The 21697-nt window shown below is 37.8% G+C and overlaps 1 pseudogene; it reads right to left on the bottom strand.

Annotated features, from left to right (window-relative positions):
• Window positions 1-19702: 19702 nt before the first annotated feature.
• Window positions 19703-20945, bottom strand: LOC131904488 (phosphoglycerate kinase 1-like; annotated as a pseudogene).
• Window positions 20946-21697: the final 752 nt, after the last annotated feature.

The raw sequence follows: 21697 nt of genomic DNA on the forward strand, positions 1-21697 counted from the left end.
TTTTTAATCTTAAAAGTAAGATTCCTTATTAAAACACAGTCCTTTGCATAATTACACTCTCAAATGCAGGTGTGCGGCAGCAGATGCAGAGATAAACAAGATGTAGAGCACCTGAGAAATTGAACAAAATTGCCATTTTTCTTTGCAGTTTGTCACGGTTAAGCTGAGCTTACCCCACAGCTCTTGCTTTAGAATTAGACCCTTCCCAGTATCCTTGATTACCTTGCAGCTCTGATTTTCAAGTCTCCTCGAGTTAAAGAAGCCAAGAACATTTGGTGGCCTTGCCTTCCATGTGTTGGCACATACTTGGCTTGCCAATAAGTAGAGGCAACTTCTGTAAGACATCTGTCCCTGTCAGGATTCATAAGGAAAGGTAAAGTACAGTTTGGAGACACAGCAGAAAGAAAACAAGTGATTTAATGTAAATATTCACAAAAATATTAAATGTGATTGCAAGGTGAGTGGAAACACCTGAGCAATATTCTTACTCTAAACTATAGAATATGCCCAAGTGACAAGTGACAGAGCTCCTCAAGGACCTGGCTCGTTGCTTCATAAGGTACATAATCCAGCCAGAGCTGATTTACCTGGGTGAAAATCCTCTGTATTTCTCCCTTCAGCATACTTTTCTTCAGCATCTCCAGTTCTTCTTATGAACCGATGTTGACCACTTATTTAATAAGATTGATCTTACTGACCCCTGAAGGGACACCCTTGTCTCAGTACAGCCTTCCTCAACATTCTGTGGAAAACCATGCAACCCAAATACAACCACTGGTGGCCAGAGAACCCAGAGCTGCTAAGTACCTGTAGCACCTACTTCTGACTAGGTCTTTGTAACCGGTGTGTAGCACCTTTCATTACAGGAAAAGAGCCTTGATCCCAGCTCTAAATTAGGCTTGCTAAGGCATAAAGAAATAACTGCCTTGAAAATGGTAGGTTTTTATGTGTACCAAGCATATTGGTCATTTTCTACACCTCTTACTACCCAGAATTACGTTTCACAAAAATAAAATTGTGTTGTATCTCTTTATATCCAGACACTGGGTTAAATTATGATTTCTGCATGCTTTATATCCTCTGATGCTGTGGGATGTTCTGTATGGCAAATGTGTTGCTAATTAGTCAATAAATAAAACACTGATTGGCCATTGGCTAGGCAGGAAGTGTAGGCGGGACAAGGAGGAGAATAAAGCTGGGAAGTGGAAGGCTGAGTGAGAGAGACACTGCCAGCCACCACGATGAGAAACAGCATGTGAAGATGCCGGTAAGCCACGAGCCATGTGGCAAAGTATAGATTAATAGAAATGGATTAATTTAAGCTATAAGAACAGTTAGCAAGAAGCCTGCCACGGCCATACAGTTTGTAACCAATATAAGTCTCTGTGTTTACTTGGTCGGGTCTGAGAGACTGTGGAACTGGCGGGTGACAGAGATTTGTCCTGACTGTGGGTCAGGCAGGAAAACTCTAGCTACACTCTGACCTCTTGTTTTATAAGTAATTTACTCATGTTACCATCTTTTAAAGATTTATTTTATTTGTGTGTGTATGAGGATGTACGAAAATGTATAGCACACCTGCAAATGCCCCCAAAGGCCAGAAGAAAGTGTTGGATAATACAATGGAGATTAAGTTACAGGATGTTGAGCAACCTGACATGGGTACTAGAAACCAAACTTGGATCTCAGAAAAAGTAGCAAGCTCTTTCAACTGCTGAGCCATCTCTCCAGTGGCTCCATCTCCTATTAACTTGATGCAATGTTTGTTTCCAGAACATATTCAAGATATATTATATGGCTTTTAAATAAACATATGATACATTAAAATTCTTCTTTCAAATCCTTAAGCAGTCAGAAAACCCAGAATGCCATGAGAAAGTATTCTAGCAGGATTCCTGATATTCTTTTCCTCAGTCTAGTTTTCTCTTTATATTTTATTTCTGCTGGGGATCTTGTAGGCAAAAAGTAGGCATTTAATTAATGTTTGTATATTTATTACTGAATCTATTTTTCTTACCAAACTTCTAAGAAATCTACCTCTAATGTTCTTATAAAGAAACAGTTTTAATTCCAAGCCCAGTAGATCAAAATGTGTTAACAAAGGTCTAGCTAGAGACACTAATTTGCTAAATGTGAAAAAAGACAGTGTAATCAGGAGCTATGTAGCCCAGATCACGGGAAATCCAAATTTCCTATTTGAAATAAAAGAGATGTTTATCTGGGTTTTATTCAGCCATGATCTGGCAGTAAAGTGTCAAAAGTGGAGTGTAGTTTTGATAGATACTACCTTCAGCATTATAAAATGAACAGCAGAACCAATGATCTTCCTATTAAGGAATCATTTGGGAAATTGGATGTTGTGTGTAGGTGTTGGGGCCCACAGAGGCTCCCTAGTAAGGCCTTACTCAAGGTCAGAAACTCTGAGCTTGCTTTGCCTAGCAGAGCTGCATAATAGGATGATTCCGCCAGGGGCATGATTACCATGTCTTTTGAAGGGTCTATACTTGGCTGTATGTTGTGCTTTGATCTTGAAAGTGGGAGGTCTTTTGCCTCTACCCTTGGTAGTATATAAAAAGCCCTTTAGAATAAAACTTGAGATGACTGGGTATTGACCTTTCAAAGCTATTCTGTGTCTCTGTCTTTCTCATTATCTCTGTCTGTATTTCTATCTAATACTTCCTCATTCCTCTCTCCTCCCCCCAAGAACCCTTCAGCAGGTTGGAGCTGGTCTCCTACATGTTGTCATTTATTGGATAATCAATTAGTTCATTCAAATATCAAGCATAATGCTAGGATACTCAGGAAGCAAAATATAATTATAAAACTATCTCATCATCAAAGGTTTGTAAGAAAGTAGTGAATAGAGACAGACAAAATCACTATGCTGCAAAAATGTAAGTATGGAATAGAAGTGTCTACACAGCCTTCATTGAAGGCATTCTTTCATTCATCTGTGGAGAACATGGGGAATTTGACAGGGAAAGTTTAGTGGAGAATGGAGAAATTCCATTGGGATTGGCCATTCTGAAAGGGAAGATCGAAACAAAACCATAGGGAGGAGAAGAGAAAGAAAATAAAGTGTTTGGACTAGAAGGCAGACTGAAGACTGACACTGCTAGAAAGCATCCTGGAAAGAGAGATTCCTCATTCAATCACCTAACTGGTCTGTAGTTTAATAGTTTAATAGTTTAGTAGTCATGCTATTAAATTACATTTTTTTTTTTTTGGATTTTCGAGACAGGGTTTCTCTGTGTAGTTTTGGAGCCTGTCCTGGAACTCACTTTGTAGACCAGGCTGGCCTGAAACTCACAGATATCCACCTGGCTCTGCCTCCCGAGTGCTGAGATGAAGGGAGTGCACCACCACTACTCGGCAAATTACAGTACTTTTAAGTGAGTAGACCACACTGTATAAAAATGCATGGTGTATCATAGAGTGCCCCTATAGTCAGAGAAAAACCTCCTTGGAGATGTTATTTTAAAAAGTAACTTCTGTGTGTACCATAAAAAGGGAAAAAAATGTATGATCAAGGCAGAGGAGAGGAAAACACCTCCCATAGAGAGAAATGGATAAATCTTGACCTTCAGGACATGGAACAGGCAGCAAGTGGTAAGAGGCCAGGAGAAGTGAAGATCAGCTACCCAGTAGATTGAGTTGTTTGCTCTTGACTCTGACCTGGCAGCCTTGGGAGGATTCTGACTGACACCTTCGCTGGAGAGCTCTGTTCAATTTGTAGTTTCTTCAATTGACTGGCTTAACCACAGTTGGTTTCCACATTGTGAGTGTTACTAAAATTCTCAAATACAGAAGCTTTGCTCTCTTTTCCAAAACCATTAATAATGAAGGATTCTAATTGAGTAAGTGATAGAATAAGTAACAGGGCAGGAACTGAGGAGATAATGTATCAGAAGTCCCTAGAGATCCTTTTAAGGGCAGAAAGGGCTCTCAGAAGTTCCAAATGAAACAAAGGAACTTGCCAGTAACAGAGTGACCAATGAACCGTAAGAGTTTCACAACTTTTCCAAGAGAGAAAGGGCAAGTTGGAACAAAGCTTGAAGTTACTCAAGTTAGAGACTCAGCAAACTGAGTATCCATATAAGTGTGTGTGTGTGTGTGTGTGTGTGTGTGTGTGTGTGTGTGTGTGTGTGTGTTCCACTACTCTTGCTTTTGGTAGTACAAGGGTAAGAAATGTTTCTTTTCTTCACATTGAGAAACATTTATAGAATATTTTGAATTTCTATGTCACTGGGGATATGTAATTAAGTGACACACCAATGTAAATTTAGTCTTTCAACACAATTTTCTAAGAGTAATTACATGTGATTGAAGAGAAAAGAGTGGCCCCAACGTTAAGGTGGTGATCACATCCTACCATCACTTATGATTCACGTAACAACCATGCCCACAGTAAACTGAGATCGAAATAGGTGCATCTTAGAAAGGGTGCGGAGTAAGAGACATAAAGTTCTAAGCAATTAAAATTGAAAATGCTCCCAGCAAAATGTTCAATAAAGACGAACTTTTAGAGCCATATTGAGAGATAGTTCTCTAGGGATTTTTCACATTCCTTCATGCCTTATGAGGTAGAGCATTTGCTCTCCATTCTTCTAAGGCATGCTTTGCCATTTTTTTCATAATATTTTTTCAAAATTGTGTGTTGAATGAACAGCCTTGGAAAGTACAATAGTTCTCTTTTAAGCAAAACAAGTTTTAGAGAGAGAAAAAAATAGTAATATTTCCCTCTGTAATATGTCTTTTAAAGGGTTGTAGAAAATATTATTCAATGTATGTAATCTTCTTTTCCTAACTTTCTCTGAATTTTTTCACTTTACCCCAAAGGAATGTGGAAGCAAGGTAGATGTGCAGGTTAGTTTTTGACATACACTGGAATATCTTGAAAGAAAGGACTTTGAGAAAATGCCTCCATTGAGAAAATGCCTCCACCAGAGGAGAATGCTTTCCTGATTTATAATTGATATGGGAGGGCCCAGTACAGTGTGGAAGGTGCCACACTTGGGCAGGTGGCACTAGGTGAATAAGAAAACAGGTTGTGCAAGCCTTGGGATGGTGGGGGGAAGGGGGAGCCAGTAAGCATCATTCCTCCATGGTCTCTAATTCAGTTCCTCACTTCAGATTCCCAACCTGCTTGAGTCCCTGCCTTTACTTCCCTCAGTAACCAACTGTCACTTGGAAGCATAAAAAACAAACAACAAATAACAACAACAAAAAAACCCAACTCTTTCCTCCTCTAAGTTACTTTTGGTCCATCCATGTTTTCTCACAACAGAGAATGAATAGTCTTCCTGGTATTCTATTTCTTATACACTTTCCTCCACACTTCCCTTTCAAAATCTTCCCTGAGCAAGAGACACAAGAGATGTGACCAAGCTCTCCATAATCTGATGATCTCTGAATTGTGTCCAGTTGTGGTTTTCTGTGATGGTCTCCATTTGCTGTAAAATGAGGCATATTTGATGAAGGTTGGTAGTTAGATTTGTCTATTGGTATAAGGATAAGATTTAAATATAGTAAGGAATTGTGCTCTCCTAGCAAAGTGGCAGGAATAGATTCTTTTCTAAAGCCCATTACTTTACTAGTTCCAAAAGCTAGCTAGGCTTTAGGTACCAGAAACAATTTCCCTTCTGTCAAGTAGGCCATAAGTCCAATTACATAGTTTTGGTTGTGCCTAACATAGGAATGCTGTTGGTTGGACCTTTATGCATATCTTGCCATGCTGGTAAATGCTGTGGTCCATAAATGTTACAACTGGGAATGACTGTTTAATTGCTTCCCTCCCTTGGAAGCTTGGACCCATGAAAGCTAGATCACAGGAAAGAGGCTTTCAGGTAGAATCTAGCTTAAATCATCTGAGTCCTATGTACAAAGCACACAATGTCTTCATCAATAGGGGCCCACCCTCAACCCCTAGTAGGCAGCCAAGGACTACATATATAATCTGCATAGTTTGGGAAGTCACTTGGATTACCCTGAACAACCATTTGAAAGGAGATTTCTAGTACCTGGTATTAGTCTATAGTCTTGTGAGGATCACTGTCAGCCCAAATGGAATAACTTCCTTCAAGAATGTATATAAATATATATTACATATATTTATTTCTTATACATATTTATTTACTTACATATATACTTGTGCATTGTGTGTAATTTTAGATAAGTATAAAATAATAAGGTTCCTTAAGGATTTATCAAACAACCTTAGTGTTGTTTGTCTATCATCCCCCCTCCTCCTTCAGTAATTACTTTCCTCCCTCCACAAGGTTGGAGAACTCTCTTCGATACTCCATTTCCAACTTCAAATTACCTGTATCTTGCAATTTTCTCCACAACTTCTCACATATGGTCTCTTAACCCTTTCTGGTTTCTGTGGTTACTCCATGTTGTATACTCACATCTGAGGATTTTGAGTGAGGGACCAGAGATGAGAGAGAATATATAGTGTCTGTCATTATAGGTATAGGTTACATCATTCACCATATTCTTTTCTAGATTTATCTATTTGCCTGAAGTTTTCATGATTTCAATTCTCTTCACAACTGAATAGTCTTCCATTGCATGAGTGTACCACATTTTCATTACCCACTGTCAGTTGAAGAACATATAGTTTGCTTCCATTTCCTGGCTACTATGACCTAGATTAAAATGAACATGGTGAGTAAGTACCTGCAGAGAAGGAGGTCAAGTTCTTTGGGTATGTATCAAGGAGTGGTATAGCTGTGGTATATGGTAGATTTACTTCTTAGTATATTTAGCTATTTCAATTCTGATTTCCAAAGTGAATGCACCAATTTGGATTTATAACAAAATGTATTAGGGTTACATTTTAATAGAGATGATGATCTCTTTGCCTGATAACTTTATAAGGTCCAAACAAATCTGTGTCCTTTATTCTGTTCTAACTAAAGCAGGTTGGTTGATCATACTCAAGAGGCAAGAAAAATGGTGCACTGCATCAGATAATCTTAACCCTGTAAGTATGTACTGCAAAACAGACAGGAAGAGATGCAGGGGCAGGCCATGCCAGTCAGAACTCGCCCTACCTCCAACCCTAGTGGACTTCTTCTACTCAGGTGCAAGCCACACAAATCAGAACAGGTGAATGACTCACCAGATACCTGAACTGCCCTACTCCCTAAATTCTGTTCCCAAAGACCCTATCCACAGCCCATGACATCCCAACACATTGCCAGCCTTTCTGCTGGGCCCTTCCTCAAAACCCAGCAGACTTCAGTCACTCAGGCACAGTCCACACCAATCAGAACAGACTTCAGCTGCTCAGATGCAGACCATACCAGTCAGAAAAATAAGGACAACCCCAAGCCCAAGCCTAACCCCCTGCTGTATGAAGGGCCAAGCTAAATGTCAGTAGGTCAGCTTCCAACTTGGATAGAGACTCCCATGCATTAATAGTGAGAGACTTCCAATGCCCCAATCTCACCAATAGACAGGCCAGCCAGACAGAAGCTAAACAGAGAAATAATGGAACTAACATACAGTATGACTCTAATGGATCTAACAGATATCTACAGAACATTTCACCCAAACACACACACACACACACACACACACACACACACACACACACACACACACAAATATACCTTCTTCTCAGTACCTGGTAGAACCTTCTCTAAAATTGACCACATACACAGTCACAAAACAAGTCTCAACAGATACAAGAAAATTAAAATAATCCCCTGTATTTTATCAGACTACCATGAATTAAAGCTGGATTTCAACAACAGAAACAACAGAGAGCCTACAAACTCTGGGAAACTGAACAACTCTCTACTGAGTTACCACAGAGTCAAGGGGAAAAAAATAAAGAAATTAAAGACTAACATGAATTTTCAGGAGCCTTGTAGTCTAGCCTATTGTTGTCCATATGACTATCTGTCCAATGGGTGTCCTTGGGGCAAGGCACCCATGGAAAGAGACTCCCACTTATCCACAGGACAGTGTAGGAATTTGCAAAATTTGCGCAGCTTGCAGGCTATCTCTCATTATATTGTTGATTCTTTGGGAGGGTTTTAGTTTTACTCTGTTGGTCACACATGCAACAGCTGTAATTTTCTCTGGAAATTCTGTTCTTTCTTGAATATTTTCTCTAAGATTCAACAGAGTCTAATGCCTCTCAGATCTCTTACTTGGAATTACCAACTACAGTTCCTAATCCTGGGAACTTTTCTGATTCAATAGAAACAGTTAGGTACATATGAGAAAACAACACTTGGAATATTAATCATATCTCACAGTTCTGGAGAGTAAGGCATGCATACACAGAAAAGGGGAAAGGCCTCAAGAATACACATAGTGCCAACTATTAAAAGTAAGTTCCCTAGATACGAAGCATATAGAATCAATGGTAGGATCTGGTATGCTCTAATGGGAAAAATGCAATGTAAATTATGGGATGGACAGATCCATATTTACCATACATAGGAGCTTATATTGGTGGAAGAAGTATGCTATAGTGAGATGGGAAAAGAGTGTCTCACCAAAGTCTGCCTTTTACAGAGAGATTGAGACATGGGATTCTCTTGCAGAAAAGGGAACTCTATAAAAGCATATCTGGCAAACATGAAATAATTGCTTGGGTTTAAAAATTGTTGTCCTTAAAGCATTGTGCCCACTTCTAGTAGTTTTTAACTTTGTAACTGCAAGTAGCTGCCGGCTGACATAAGTGCTGCAAGAGTGGAATGTGTCTGGCTCGATATTTACCTAAGCCTGCAAAAATGCTGAACTCTATGTCTAGAATAAGATTTTGTGGGAGGTAGGAGTGTGCATTTGGAGAAGCATAAAGGGGAACAATGGGGGCTTTTATAATGATTATGATGCATTTCTCAAATATGATGTATTTCTTAAAAGTCAAAAATGGGAGCCAATAATAAAGCTGTTCATGTAACCCTTGTAAAAAAAAAAAAAACACACACACACACAAAAAAAAAAACTCTGTTAAAGTATAAATAAAGATAGCTCGAACTATTCAGGGCCACTTGAGTGCAATCCACCTGGTGGTCAGAAGTTTTCCTTGCTCTGATGCGCCTTCCCTGCCTCAGGACCTGAACCCAAGCTGAGGATGAACTGTGATATAGAATTCACTGAAAATGAATGCACAGCATACCCAGACTCATGGGACACAATGAAAGCAGTGTTACGAGGAAACTTCATGGTACTAGTGCCTACATGAAGAAATTAGAGAGATAGCATACCTTCAACTTAACAGCACACCTGAAAGCTGTAGAACAAACAAAACAAAAAAAAAAAAAACAAACAAAAAAAACCACACCCAAGAGGAGTAGAGGGCAGTGAATAATCAAACTCAGTGCTGAAAGAGAATGCTACAAAGAATCAATGAAACAAAGTTGGTTCCTTGAGAAAACCAACAAGATGGACAAGCTTATCCAAGCTAACTATAAGAAAGAGAGAAAATATTCAAATTAACAAAATCAGAAGGAAAGTGTGGACATGATAACAGACACTGAGGAAATCCAAAGAATCATCAAGTCAAGCTTCAAAAACCTGTACTCCACTAAATTGGAAAAAAAAAAAAAAAAAGGATGATTTTCTCGAAAGATACCACTTAGCAAAGTTAAATCAAGATTGATCAGATAAACAATAAAAATAGACCTGTAACCACCAAGGAAATAGAAGCAGTCATTAAAAGTCTCCCAACCAAACAAAGCCCAGGCCAGACAGTTTCCGTGCAGAATTCTATGAGACTTTCAAAGAAGAGCTAATATCAATAGTCCTAAAATTATTTCACACAGTAGAAACAGAAGGAATATTGCCAAATTTTTTTATGAGGCCACAGTCACCCTGATACCCAAACCACATAAAGACTCAAAAAGAAAGAGAATTACAAACCCATTCCACTCGTGAACATAGATGCAAAAATACTCAATAAAATACTTGCAAACCGAATCTAAGAACATATCAAAAAGATCGTCCACCAACATCAAGTAGGCTTCATCCCAGAGATACAGGGATGGTTCAACATATGAAAATCTGTCAATGTAATATACCTTATAAACAAAATGAAAGAAAAAAAAACACATGATCATCTCATTAGATGCTTAAAAAGCCTTTGACAAAATCCAACATGCCTTCATAAAATTGTTGGAAATATAGGGATACTAGGAACATACCTAAACATAATAAAAGCAATATACGGCAAGCTGACAGCCAACACCAAATTAAATGGAGATAAACAAAATTAAATGGAGAAAGCACTTCCACTAAAATCAGGGACAAGACAAAGCTGCCTGCTCTCTCCTTATCTCTTCATTAAAGTACTTGGAGATTTAGCTGCAGCAATAAGACAACTAAAGGGGACCAAAGGATACAAATCAAAAAGGAAGAAGCAAAGTATCACTATTCACAGATGATATGATAGTAAGTGACCCCAAAAATTCTATTAGGGAACTCCTACAACTGAAAAACACCCAAACTCAGCAAAGTGGCTGGATAGAAAATTAACTAAAAAAATTAGTAGCCCCCTTATATACAAACTATAAAGTGGTTGAGAAAAAATCATGGAAACAATACACTTCAAATAGCTACAAATAATATGTAATATCTTGGGGGAACTCTAACCAAGCAAGTGAAAGACCTATATGGCAAGAACTTCAGTCTTTTAAGAAGGAGATTAGAGCAGCTATCAGAAGATGAAAAGATCTCCTTTGCTCAGAGATATGTAGAATTTACAGAGTAAAAATGGCCATCTTACCAAAAGCAATCTATACATTCAGTGCAATCCTCATCAAAAGGCTAACACAGTTCTTTACAGAACTTGAAAGAATAATACTCAACTTCATATGGAAATTAAAAAGAAACGGGGATAGCTAAAACAATCCTGTACAATAAAAGAACTTCGAGAGGTATCACCATCCCGATTTCAAACTCTACTACAGAATTACAGTAATGAAAACCACATGGTATTGGCATAAAAAAAGACAAGTGGATCAATGGAATGGACACTTGATTTTTGACAAAGAAGCCAGAAATATACAAAGGAAAAAAACAGCACATCTTCAACAAATAGTGCTGGTCTAATTAGATGCTGGCATGTAGAAGAATGAAAATATCATCCATATCTATCAACCTGTACAAAACTCAAGTCCAAATTGGTCAAAGGCCTCAACATAAAACCACATACACTGAACCTGATAGAACAGAAATGGGGAATAGCTTTGAATGCATTGGCACAGGAGAAAACTTCCTGAATAGAACACCAATAGCACAGGGACTAAGATAGACAGATGACAAATGGAACCTCGTGCAACTGAAAATCTTCTGTAAGGCAATGGACACTGTCAAAAGGACAAAACAGCAGCATACAGAATGGGGAAAATTTCACCAACTCCAAATCTGAGAGAGAGCTAATATCCTAAATATATAAAGAACTCAAGAAAGTAGACATCAACAAACCAAATAATTCAATTTAAAAATGGGGTATAGATCTAAATAGATTCTCAACAGAGGAATCTCAAATGATAGAGATGCACTTAAAGATATGTTCAACATTCTTAACCATGAGGGAAATGCAAATCAAAACTACTTTGAGATTCCACTTTATACCTGTCAGAATGGCTAAGATCAAAACCACAGGTGATAGCTCAGGCTGGAGAGGATGTGAAGTAAGGGAAACACTACTCCACTGATGGTGGGAGTGCAAAATTGTGCAGCCACTTTTGAAATCTACATGGTACTTTCTCAGAAAATTGTGAATTGGTATACTTCAAGATCCAGCAATACCACTCCTGGGCATATACCCAAAGCATGCTACATCATACTACAAGGACACTTGCTCAACTCTCTTCATAGTACCAATATTCATAATAGCTAGAAACTGGAGATAACCTAGATGTCCCTCAACTGAAGAATGGATAAAGAAAATGTGGTATGTTTACACAATGAAATATTATTCAGCTGTTAAAAACAATGACGTGAAATTTCCAGGCAAATGGGTAGAACTAAAAAAAAAAAAAATCATCCTGGGTGAGGTAACCCAGACCCAGAAAGGCAAATATGGTATGTACTCACTCAGAAGTGGATTTTAGATGTAAAGGATAACCATGCTACCATCCACAGACTGAGAGAAGCTAAGTAACAAGGAGGGCTCAAGGTGGGCAGAGACACATGAATTTCACTGTGAAGGTAAAATAGAATAGACATTGCCATTGAATGTGGAGAAGGGTCTTGATGGGGAAATAGGGATAGGAATAGGAGGGATCAGGTGGATGGGAAGATGGAAGATGGAGGGAGAGCATACTGGGAGAGACAACTAGAATCTGAGGTATCTCTGGGATGAGCTAACAACTTCGCGAAGTGGAAACTGTGCAATCTATGTGGAGGTCCCTCCCTAAGACTTCTAGCAATAGGGGATATGGATCCTGAACTGGCCATCTCTTATAACATACAAGTCTTCCAGTGGAGGGATTGGGACACCAACCCAGCCATAAAACCTTTAACCTATAATTTGTCTTGCCTACAAGATATACTGAGGTAAAGATGGCACAGAAATTGTGGGGAGAGACAAGGCAATGATTTGCCCAGCTTGAGACTCTTACCAAGAGAGGGAGCTCACCCATGAAGGCCAGACCCAGAAACAGGATACACCCAGAGACCTAAGATAGAACCAAACACAACCAGCAAATAATCAGTCAAGTCAATGAAATGATTCCTAATGATACTCTGTTATAGACTGCTGCCTAGCCCAATTGTTATCAGAGAGGACTTATCCAGAAACTCATGGAAACAAATGCACAGACCACAGCCATACATTAAGTGGAGTTTATGGTATCCTGAATACCAGGGAAAGGAAGGAATGTAGGACCCACTGGAGTCAAGGGCACCACAAGAAAACCCACAGAACCATCAAACCTAGGCTCATAGAGGCTTACAGAGACTGAACCCTAACCAGAGAGTATTCATGGGACTGACCTAGCCCTCTGCGTATATGCTACAGTTGTGTAAATAGGTCTTCTTGTGAGACTCTTAACAGTGGGAGCAGCGGCTGTCTCTGACTCTGTTACCTGCTTTTGGGACTCTTTCCTACTTCTGAGTAGCCCCATTCAGCCTTGATATAAAGGAGGTGCCTAGTCTCACTGCAACTTGATATACCCTGGCTGGCTGGTATCTATGGGAGTCCTGCCTATATCTGAAGGGAAACATAGAAGGAGTGAATGGGTGGAGAGGTGCAGTGAGGGAGGGACTGTGAGGAGAGAAGGGGAGACCTTGGTGGGGATGTAAAAACAAAACAAAACAAATAAGCAAAACACTCACACACACGCAGGTATATTTCTTTGTAAGGACAATAGATATATCTAATTCAAGTGTGGTTGATATATTATGAACCACAATAAACTTACCTGGGGATCAGAGAACCGAACAGCCACTATATTAAACATAGAGTTTAGGCAGTGGTAGCGCATGCCTTTAATCCTAGCATTCTGGAGGCATGATTCATCAGGATCTCTGTGAGTTCAAGGCCACATTGGGAACAGCCAAGCATGGTGACACACACCTTTATTCCCAGCACTTGAGATCTTATGTCTTGCTTGGGAAAGACCCATGCCTTTAATCCCAGGAAGTGATGGCAGGAAACAGAAAGGTGTATAAGGCCTGAGTTTTTCGGCTTTCAGCAGCAGATCAGCTGAGAGCCATTCAGATGAGGACTCAGAGACTTCCACTTTAAGGAGAAAAGATCAGCTGAGAAGTTGGCAAGGTGAAGTTGGCTGCGGCTTGTTCTGTCTCTCTGATCTTTCAGAATTTACCCAATAGCTGGCACTGAATTTTTATTAATAAGACTATTTAAGAATCGTGTTACATTCAAGTAACAATATGAAAAGATAACTTGCTACCTTAGCTATGTTTGATGGGAGCTATGAAAACATAATATGTAAATAGAGAAGGGGTTTAAATCCACTACTGTTCTGATATTTCAAACTTTAGTTTTAAATAATCTGCATGTTCCTTTACAATCTAACATTCTGTTCTCTAAAAGGGGTAATAAAACCTGTCTTTCATGATGATCCTTATAAGGGGAATAACTCTCTCTCTCTCTCTCTCTCTCTCTCTCTCTCTCTCTCTCTCTCTCTCTCTCTCTCTCTCTCTCTCTGTGTGTGTGTGTGTGTGTGTGTGTGTGTGTGTGTGTGTATGGGTTTGTGAGACTTAACAAAGAATTAGTACTTAAGATGGGAGCTATCATAATTGATGCTCCTATTAATTAAAAAGCATATCTACAAAGGTTTGAATTAGGCTTCAGGATTAATCATTCTATAATCTTGCTCACACTTTCACTGTGTAAGAATCAAGAGCAAGCACACAATTTTAACTTATGATAGTCTAGACTCAGTTATGCTGAGCTTTCTAGAGATCAATTACACATGAGATAGGTGTTCTATTCAGAAAGTCTATGTATATGAAGTCAAATTCATTTCTTCAAAAGCATTTAAGTAAAATCATTGTTTTAAGATGCCTTTGATTCCAAGATTGAATGAGTCCAACTCTGTCTTGGGCCAGCCCCTTCCTGTGTCTCAAGAAGCATGAACCATCTTTGACTTCTTTTCATCAAAAATAGTCATTACTTAGTAAAAAGTCGAAGACAACCACATAATAAATGATATTAAAATTCATCTTCCTTTTTGTTTTCAAGTAGTACATCTTTTGCTGGTCTGGTGTGATTCTACACAATTTAAATATAATATTTTAATAATGCAAATATGTCAGTGAATAATAATCAAAATATAAAAATAACCTAATTAAAATGCTGTTTGAAAAGAAAAAAGAGTTCAGATAAATGTAAAATGGGCACAAGATATTAATCAACTAGAATATTAGTCAGGTTAGTACCGTTGTACCAGAATGCAAAGCATACATCTCATGTATAACTCTGTATAACACAAACGTGGATACACAGGGGAGAAGAGTCAAATCCCTTTATGGAATGAGGGACAGTACCTTTAATTTCTTTCTTTTTATGATGGGATTGTTTTTCTCACGAGGTTTTGGCAGGCCCTAGAAATTGATGTCATTTTTGATTAATTCTTTTTGTACTCTGATGACAGCTAATGGAATGATTTGAAAGCTATTTGCTTTGCAAAAAGAAAAAAAGACTCAATATAGCTGCCTTTTATGCCCATTCTTAAAGCTTTTACCTCTTTCTCTTGAAATAATTAGTAAAAGAGGGGAAAGATTGCTGTAATTACTAAGCATTATAAACTATATCTGGGTTCCTGACATTAACAGTAGCTGTCATTAAAATTAGATCACTTGTCTCATCTTAAGAAAATGTTACTTTTTACTATTTTAATGATATAATCTGGAAAATATCTTGACAGGATACTAATTCTGAGAATGGAATATAGACCTTTAAATATATACATATTTTCGCCCTGTACCGAAAGCTATAAGGTGATTAAAGTTCTGTCATTAAGTGCTTAGATTGGCAGTATGAAAATGGGTCATCAGCTATTTCATAAAACTCACTAGAATTCAGGTATTATATTTGAAATCACTTTTAAGAACAAATCAAAAAAAGGGGATTATACTTTTAATCATATTCAAGTAATCAAATAACATACTTTAAGGACCAGACTTTGGGAAAAGGGTTTTAATATACAAAATAAATTTTACAAATGTTTATTTTATCTTACACTTATATCTGTAACATTTTCTTCCTCTGTAACATATTTGTGGTAATTATGATACATCTGTAATACAGAAAATACTTTTCATGGCATTGTATTTTTGGTATCAATATGTGTCAAGATAAAGGTATGCATCCATAAAAGGTATTATTAGAAGGTTGGGTGTGAGGGAGCACATACCTGTAATACCAGTGCATGAGAGGTGAATGCAGGAGGATCAGAAGTTCAAGGTCAGCTTTGTCTAACATAGGGAGGTCAATGCCAAGATTAGCTCCATGAGACCCTGCCTCAAAGAGTACAAACAAACAAACAGAGCTGTGAACAAGACATTGTCATAGGTAAACTTTGAGAATGTGTATGATACAAGGACATAAAGCATTATGAGTAATAAAAGTTCAAAATATTATGAGCTGAGATACAGACTATTTCACCCAACATGAAAATGTTAACTATCAAGTAATGATCTAAAAGAGCCAATAACCTCAAATTATCTTAATTCAGCATTCTCACTGTGGTATCAAAACATATAATTCATACAAGCATACACATTTTAAATTTGTTAAATAATGAAGTGGTCATTAGCAGTAAAATTTTCTGTTATGCATCCTACATTTTTGTGTTACATAGCATGCTAAATTGTGTTAAGTATGAAAACCAACAACAAAAATACTTGAAATTAATAGTACCCAAAGTTATTCCAGGAAATTAATGACTTTCCTCACCCTGAAAAAAAAAAACAAAGTTGATTCTATTAAATGTGATAAGTGAAATGTAAATTAAAATTTTAATAAGGTGCTTGTTAATCCATGTGTTCACAGCTAACTTGAACTCAAGTTAAATTAGCGCCTAATTATCAGCACTAGAGATATGATTTCTTCCAAATCTCAAGGGCAAATAAGTGTTGGAGGAAGGCTGATCCCAAGACAGCTCCATAAAGTGTTATTAAAAGTATTCACCAGTCACTTTTTCTGTGATGCATTTCATTCAGAAAATCAATTCTGTGTTGTTAAAGATAGCAATAGTGCCCTAAAAGAAATCCCCAGAGTAGATTTAAAGTTACAAATATGTTCATGCATGATCTTTTTGTGGAGTATATATCTTAGCCATGGACATTTTACCTAAAAAATTTGTAGAAAATCATTCTCCATAATTATAAAATATCATGACCACAAAGAACTAGGATTGCTCTTGTATAGAAATGGTTCAGAATCTTTTAACTGCTTGCTTCAGTATGACAGTGTTTCTTGATTCTGAACCTTAGAGGTTATCAAGTTAAACAATACATCAACATGTCTATACTCAATACCAACACCACATTTGAGTAAACTTTTAAAAGTTATTCACCATAAAGAAAAGTAAACAATTTTAACATAATAATTGGTAGCCTATTTATATAGATTTAGTTTATAAACTAAAAAACTAAAAATATATCATGTAAAAATGTTCATGGAAATGTTTCAAAAAGTGTGAATCAATAGACAATATATATAAATGTTTAATTGCTGATTAACAGACAAAATAAGGTATGTAGATACTGATATAGATATAGTATACTGGTACTGAAGAATATTACTCAGAGGTATGATGTACTGGTGCATGCTACAATATGCATGAACTTTGAAAGTTTATTCTAAATCAAATATACTATTTTAGAATGACCATATTTGCATGATGTGTTGAATAGATGTTGTCTAACCAATAGAAACAGACTCTGTTAGTGGTTTCCCAGAGACTTTGAGGAGAAGAATATGCTGAAAATATTTCGAATGGAAATGAAGCTTCTTTCAGGGGGGCAAAATATTCCCAAAGGAATTATTAGTGATGTTAGCACCTCTGCCAATAGCCTAAAAACCTAAAAATAACTGAATTATATTGAAGGCTGAAAGTCCATATTTCATTAGAGATGTAGAAAGAATGGAAAATAACGCAGAACTCCTTTCAAGATTTTTTATTGTGTCTTATTTTACTATTATTTTAGGTGCCTGTTTGTATTCTAATGAAAGAGAGAAAGAAAGAGTATGTTTTGAGTGGGTGGGTAAGTGGCAAAGATCTGTGAGGTGTTGGTGGAAGACATACTGTAATCAGAATTTATTGTATGAAAAAAATCTATTCTCAGTTTTAAAACAGATATGTTCAATTAGGAGGAAGAAATGAAAGAAAACATAGTGGAAAACTGAAAACAATGTCTATTCAAAGACTAAAAATAATTACTTAATAGTGTTAAAGAAGATGGTAATGAACAGTTTCAGTATATTGAGACTTAGAATACAAAAAGTCTAATGATTTTGCCAAAAATCTGAAAGTAGGAGATTATTTTGCCAAGTACACCTAAGAACTATGACACAAAACAAATGGGTCTTATTCGGAGTGAACTTTTGTCAAAAGCACCTTTCTTCAGAAGTTAGCTGGAAATAAAAATAACTTCCAAATAATAACAAAGAAAGAAATGACCATACAGGACTAACAAAAATGTGAAAGGAACGAAGATTCAGAAGGTCTAATGACTCACCTGAAAGAGTAAGGATTTAGAAACAATATTTATAATGTGTGATGACAACATATACCAAGAAGTTAAATAATCTATTACACTAGTTCATCAAACAGACAATTGATAGTCCTCATAGATTTCTCTAATGCAGAGTCACTGATATGTTCTAGAAAGTTAAGACTAACCATAGTAAAATCAACCAGCACATAAGACAGGAAAGCATAGTAGAATAACATCTGCTCTTGGTGTTTTACTTAATAACATTGTGTCATTAGCATTTTGAATGTTCATTTACAGTTTCACTAATGGAAGCATACTGAAGAGTTTATAAGAGAGGAGATCAAAAACATCACCAAGAACAGTAGTATTGCTTGTTGTGGCCAAACAAGCAGGTGAGAGAGATGCATCACTTACTTCATTATAAAGCTGCTGAGAAAAGACACTAAAAGTACAGACATGAGGACTTCATTGTATTCATTAGCTGGAATGCCCATCTATGTAATAAAGCAATGTGTAAAGAGCTGATGAAGTCCTGAGTGAATGTACATTGTTGACATTTGCATGGTCATGTAAAGGACCAAATGGCTAAGGTCCATGGGGTTGACAAAGTTCAGAGTGATGACAAAGCCTTCCACTGGTCCATGTGAGAATGTTGGCAGTGTGTGCAAATTTTAGCAACCTTAGCCTCCTCCCTGACATTTATACCTGAGACTGCCCACCTACGGAAACCTTCTACCAAGAGTAGCTAACTCCTCTCCACCATGCCTACATAATAAGGGCTCTGAGGTTTCAGGTTGTTGTATAGTTGATGCAGCTCCACCAGAGCATGCACAATTCACCAAGCACAGATTTTCTCTATGTCTGTTCTTTTCTTTGCTTCTCCTACTCAGGTTTCTAGCAACAAGCCACACAGGTCAATGCACATCAGATTTTATTCAATCCACTTCAAATTCTTGCACCTTTCTTGCAAAAAAAAGGGGGGTACACACACAAACATACACACCTTCACACATGCATGTGCACACATATACATTTAAATAGATACATAGATAAATAAATAAAAAAATCTCAAAAAGAATCTATCCATCTTTGAATTCTTAAAAGAAAGTTCTCCCACACGTACACACCAATGGACATCATTGTTGTTTAATACAGCATCAATTTCTCCTAACCTACAACTGGAATTTTATCTTATTTCAACGCCAAGTCATGAAGTCATGAACAGTGACAAAGCTAACCAGAGGCTACATCAGAAAGAGAACTAGCTTTGACAGATAACTTTCTTTTATAGACAGACTATAAATAGATGCACTCTAGAACACATGACGGTTTTAGTCACTGAAGAATTCAAATGGGATCTTGAAGAATGTAGACAAATCCTGATACAGTAAGACAAGCTGAGATGTTCTGCAAGTGTTTAAGGGTTCCTGATGCTGCGTTTCAGCCACTAGCTGAATCTTGTGCTAACACCAAATGGAGATGTAAAAAGCACACTAAGTTGACTTACGGGCTGTGCACAGGAACCAAAAAGGCAGGAAAACACTCAACATTGCTGAAAGCATCCACCTCCAGGAAGGACTTTACCTTCTTGGAGCTTTAGACTGACATCACCCCTCTGTGCTCACATAGCTGACTTTATCCTTTGTGTTCCCTTTGGCACAGCAAGTGTCAGTATCTTCGCCACCTCTGACAATGGTGCAACCCCTGGAAGTGACTTTTATCACCGCTCCATGAGGAACTTGGCTCTCCTGGCAAAAGCTTCCCATTCAAATATTCCAATAGATTCATTCCAATGCTTAGCTTGAGCCAGAGCCTCGGCGTATTTCTTGCTGCTCTCAGTACCACAGTTCAAGTACATCCAACCAGCAGGTATGCCAAAGGCCACAACAGCTTGGCCAGTTTAGGCATTCTCCTCAAATTGTCAGTAGTGACAAAGTCAGCAGGCAAGGCAATCTTCACACCATTGTTCTCATGTTTGACATGAGATCTTTGGCCATCTTGGCCTCTCCTTCATCATGCAGAGAAATGCCAGTTTACATGTTTTTGGGATTCTTAAAAAATGTAAAAGCCATCCCATCACCAGTGATCATCGATTTGACTTTGTCCAGTGTCTTCTTGATCAGCCAGGTGTGGTCTGCAAATTTAGCTCCTCCCAAGATGGCTATAAAGGATCATTCTTGACTTTCTAAAGGCTTGGTAAAGTAATTCAACTACTTCATCAAAAATCTATCAGCCTTCTGTGGCAGATTTACACCGACCATGGAGTTGTGGGCTCGGGGTGCTGCCCCCAAAGCATCATTGACATAGACATTCCCTAGTTTGGGCAATGCAACTCACAAAGCATCTATTTTAGCTGGCTCAGCTTTAACATTGTTCCCGGAATCATCCTTTCTTTTCCCTTCTTCCTCTACATGAAAGCAGAGGTTTCCCAGGGGGGTACTAGACCCAGCTACTAGATTGTCACAGGCATTCTCTACTGCAGGGCTCATACAGTCCTTCAAGAACAGAGTGTCCTTGTCCACCAGAGATTTGAGTTCCACTGCAATTGTCTCTAAGGAGTACTTTTCAGGCATGGGAATACCATCAGACAGGCCCAGGGGACTCATAAAGTCAACAAACTTGGCTCCACTGTCCAAGCAGAATTTGATGCTTGAGACAGCAGTCTTGATCCTTTGGTTACTTGTTATCTGATTATTCTTCATAAGAACATTGCAGTCTACCCTCATCATGACCTACTTCCTGTACACTTGCAGCTTGTCCAGAGTCACCCTGTTAGAAAATGACATTTTGGAAACACTGTGGAGTCAAGAGGCCCAGAGCCGAGGAAGAGGATGAAAGTCTTTTTTTTTTTTTTTTAACTATCTTGTTAAGTTGTAAAATGGGGAGGAATGAAATATAACCATTTGGGAATATTTCATGAGTAAAATGTCTCGTTGAGAAATAGATGCACACAGGACCAGGGTCTAGATTAGAACTTTAGTTCTTTTTGTTCAAACCACTGGGATGCGCTGCTGTAATATATTCACTGCCAAGAGATACATTAGTGAGCAAATGATGGAATCTATCATATACAGAAAAATTGACTTCCCATCAACTGCATAATATGAAAAGAAAAATTGTAATGAGAAGCACTGTCAAAATGTGAAATGGTATAAAATATATTCAGCATTCACACATAAAAAAGAAAGAGAAGCACCTGGTGCAAATCCTTACAGGGAAATGAACAGGAAGAAGGCTGGGAGGCTGCAGGCTGCATGATGACACTCATATTTACCTCGTGCGAGATTCACTGACTTTTTTAAAATCTTGATAAGACTTGGAAAATGTGTTCAGTGAAGGTATAAGGCATAGCTGTGTCTTTGTCAGAAGACAATAGTTACAATACAGCATCAGTCAAAAGACACAGGCTCTCAGAGTTCCAATTCTGACTAAATCTGTATTACAGCTCAGAAAAAAAAAATTAAGATTTCATAAATACTTATGTGTTTTATAGAGTTCAGACCATCACTTCTTTTGACTGTTTTAAAACCAAAAGATA

The sequence above is a fragment of the Peromyscus eremicus genome, chromosome 2 (genome assembly GCF_949786415.1).
Source record: "Peromyscus eremicus chromosome 2, PerEre_H2_v1, whole genome shotgun sequence".
Lineage (NCBI taxonomy): Eukaryota > Metazoa > Chordata > Mammalia > Rodentia > Cricetidae > Peromyscus > Peromyscus eremicus.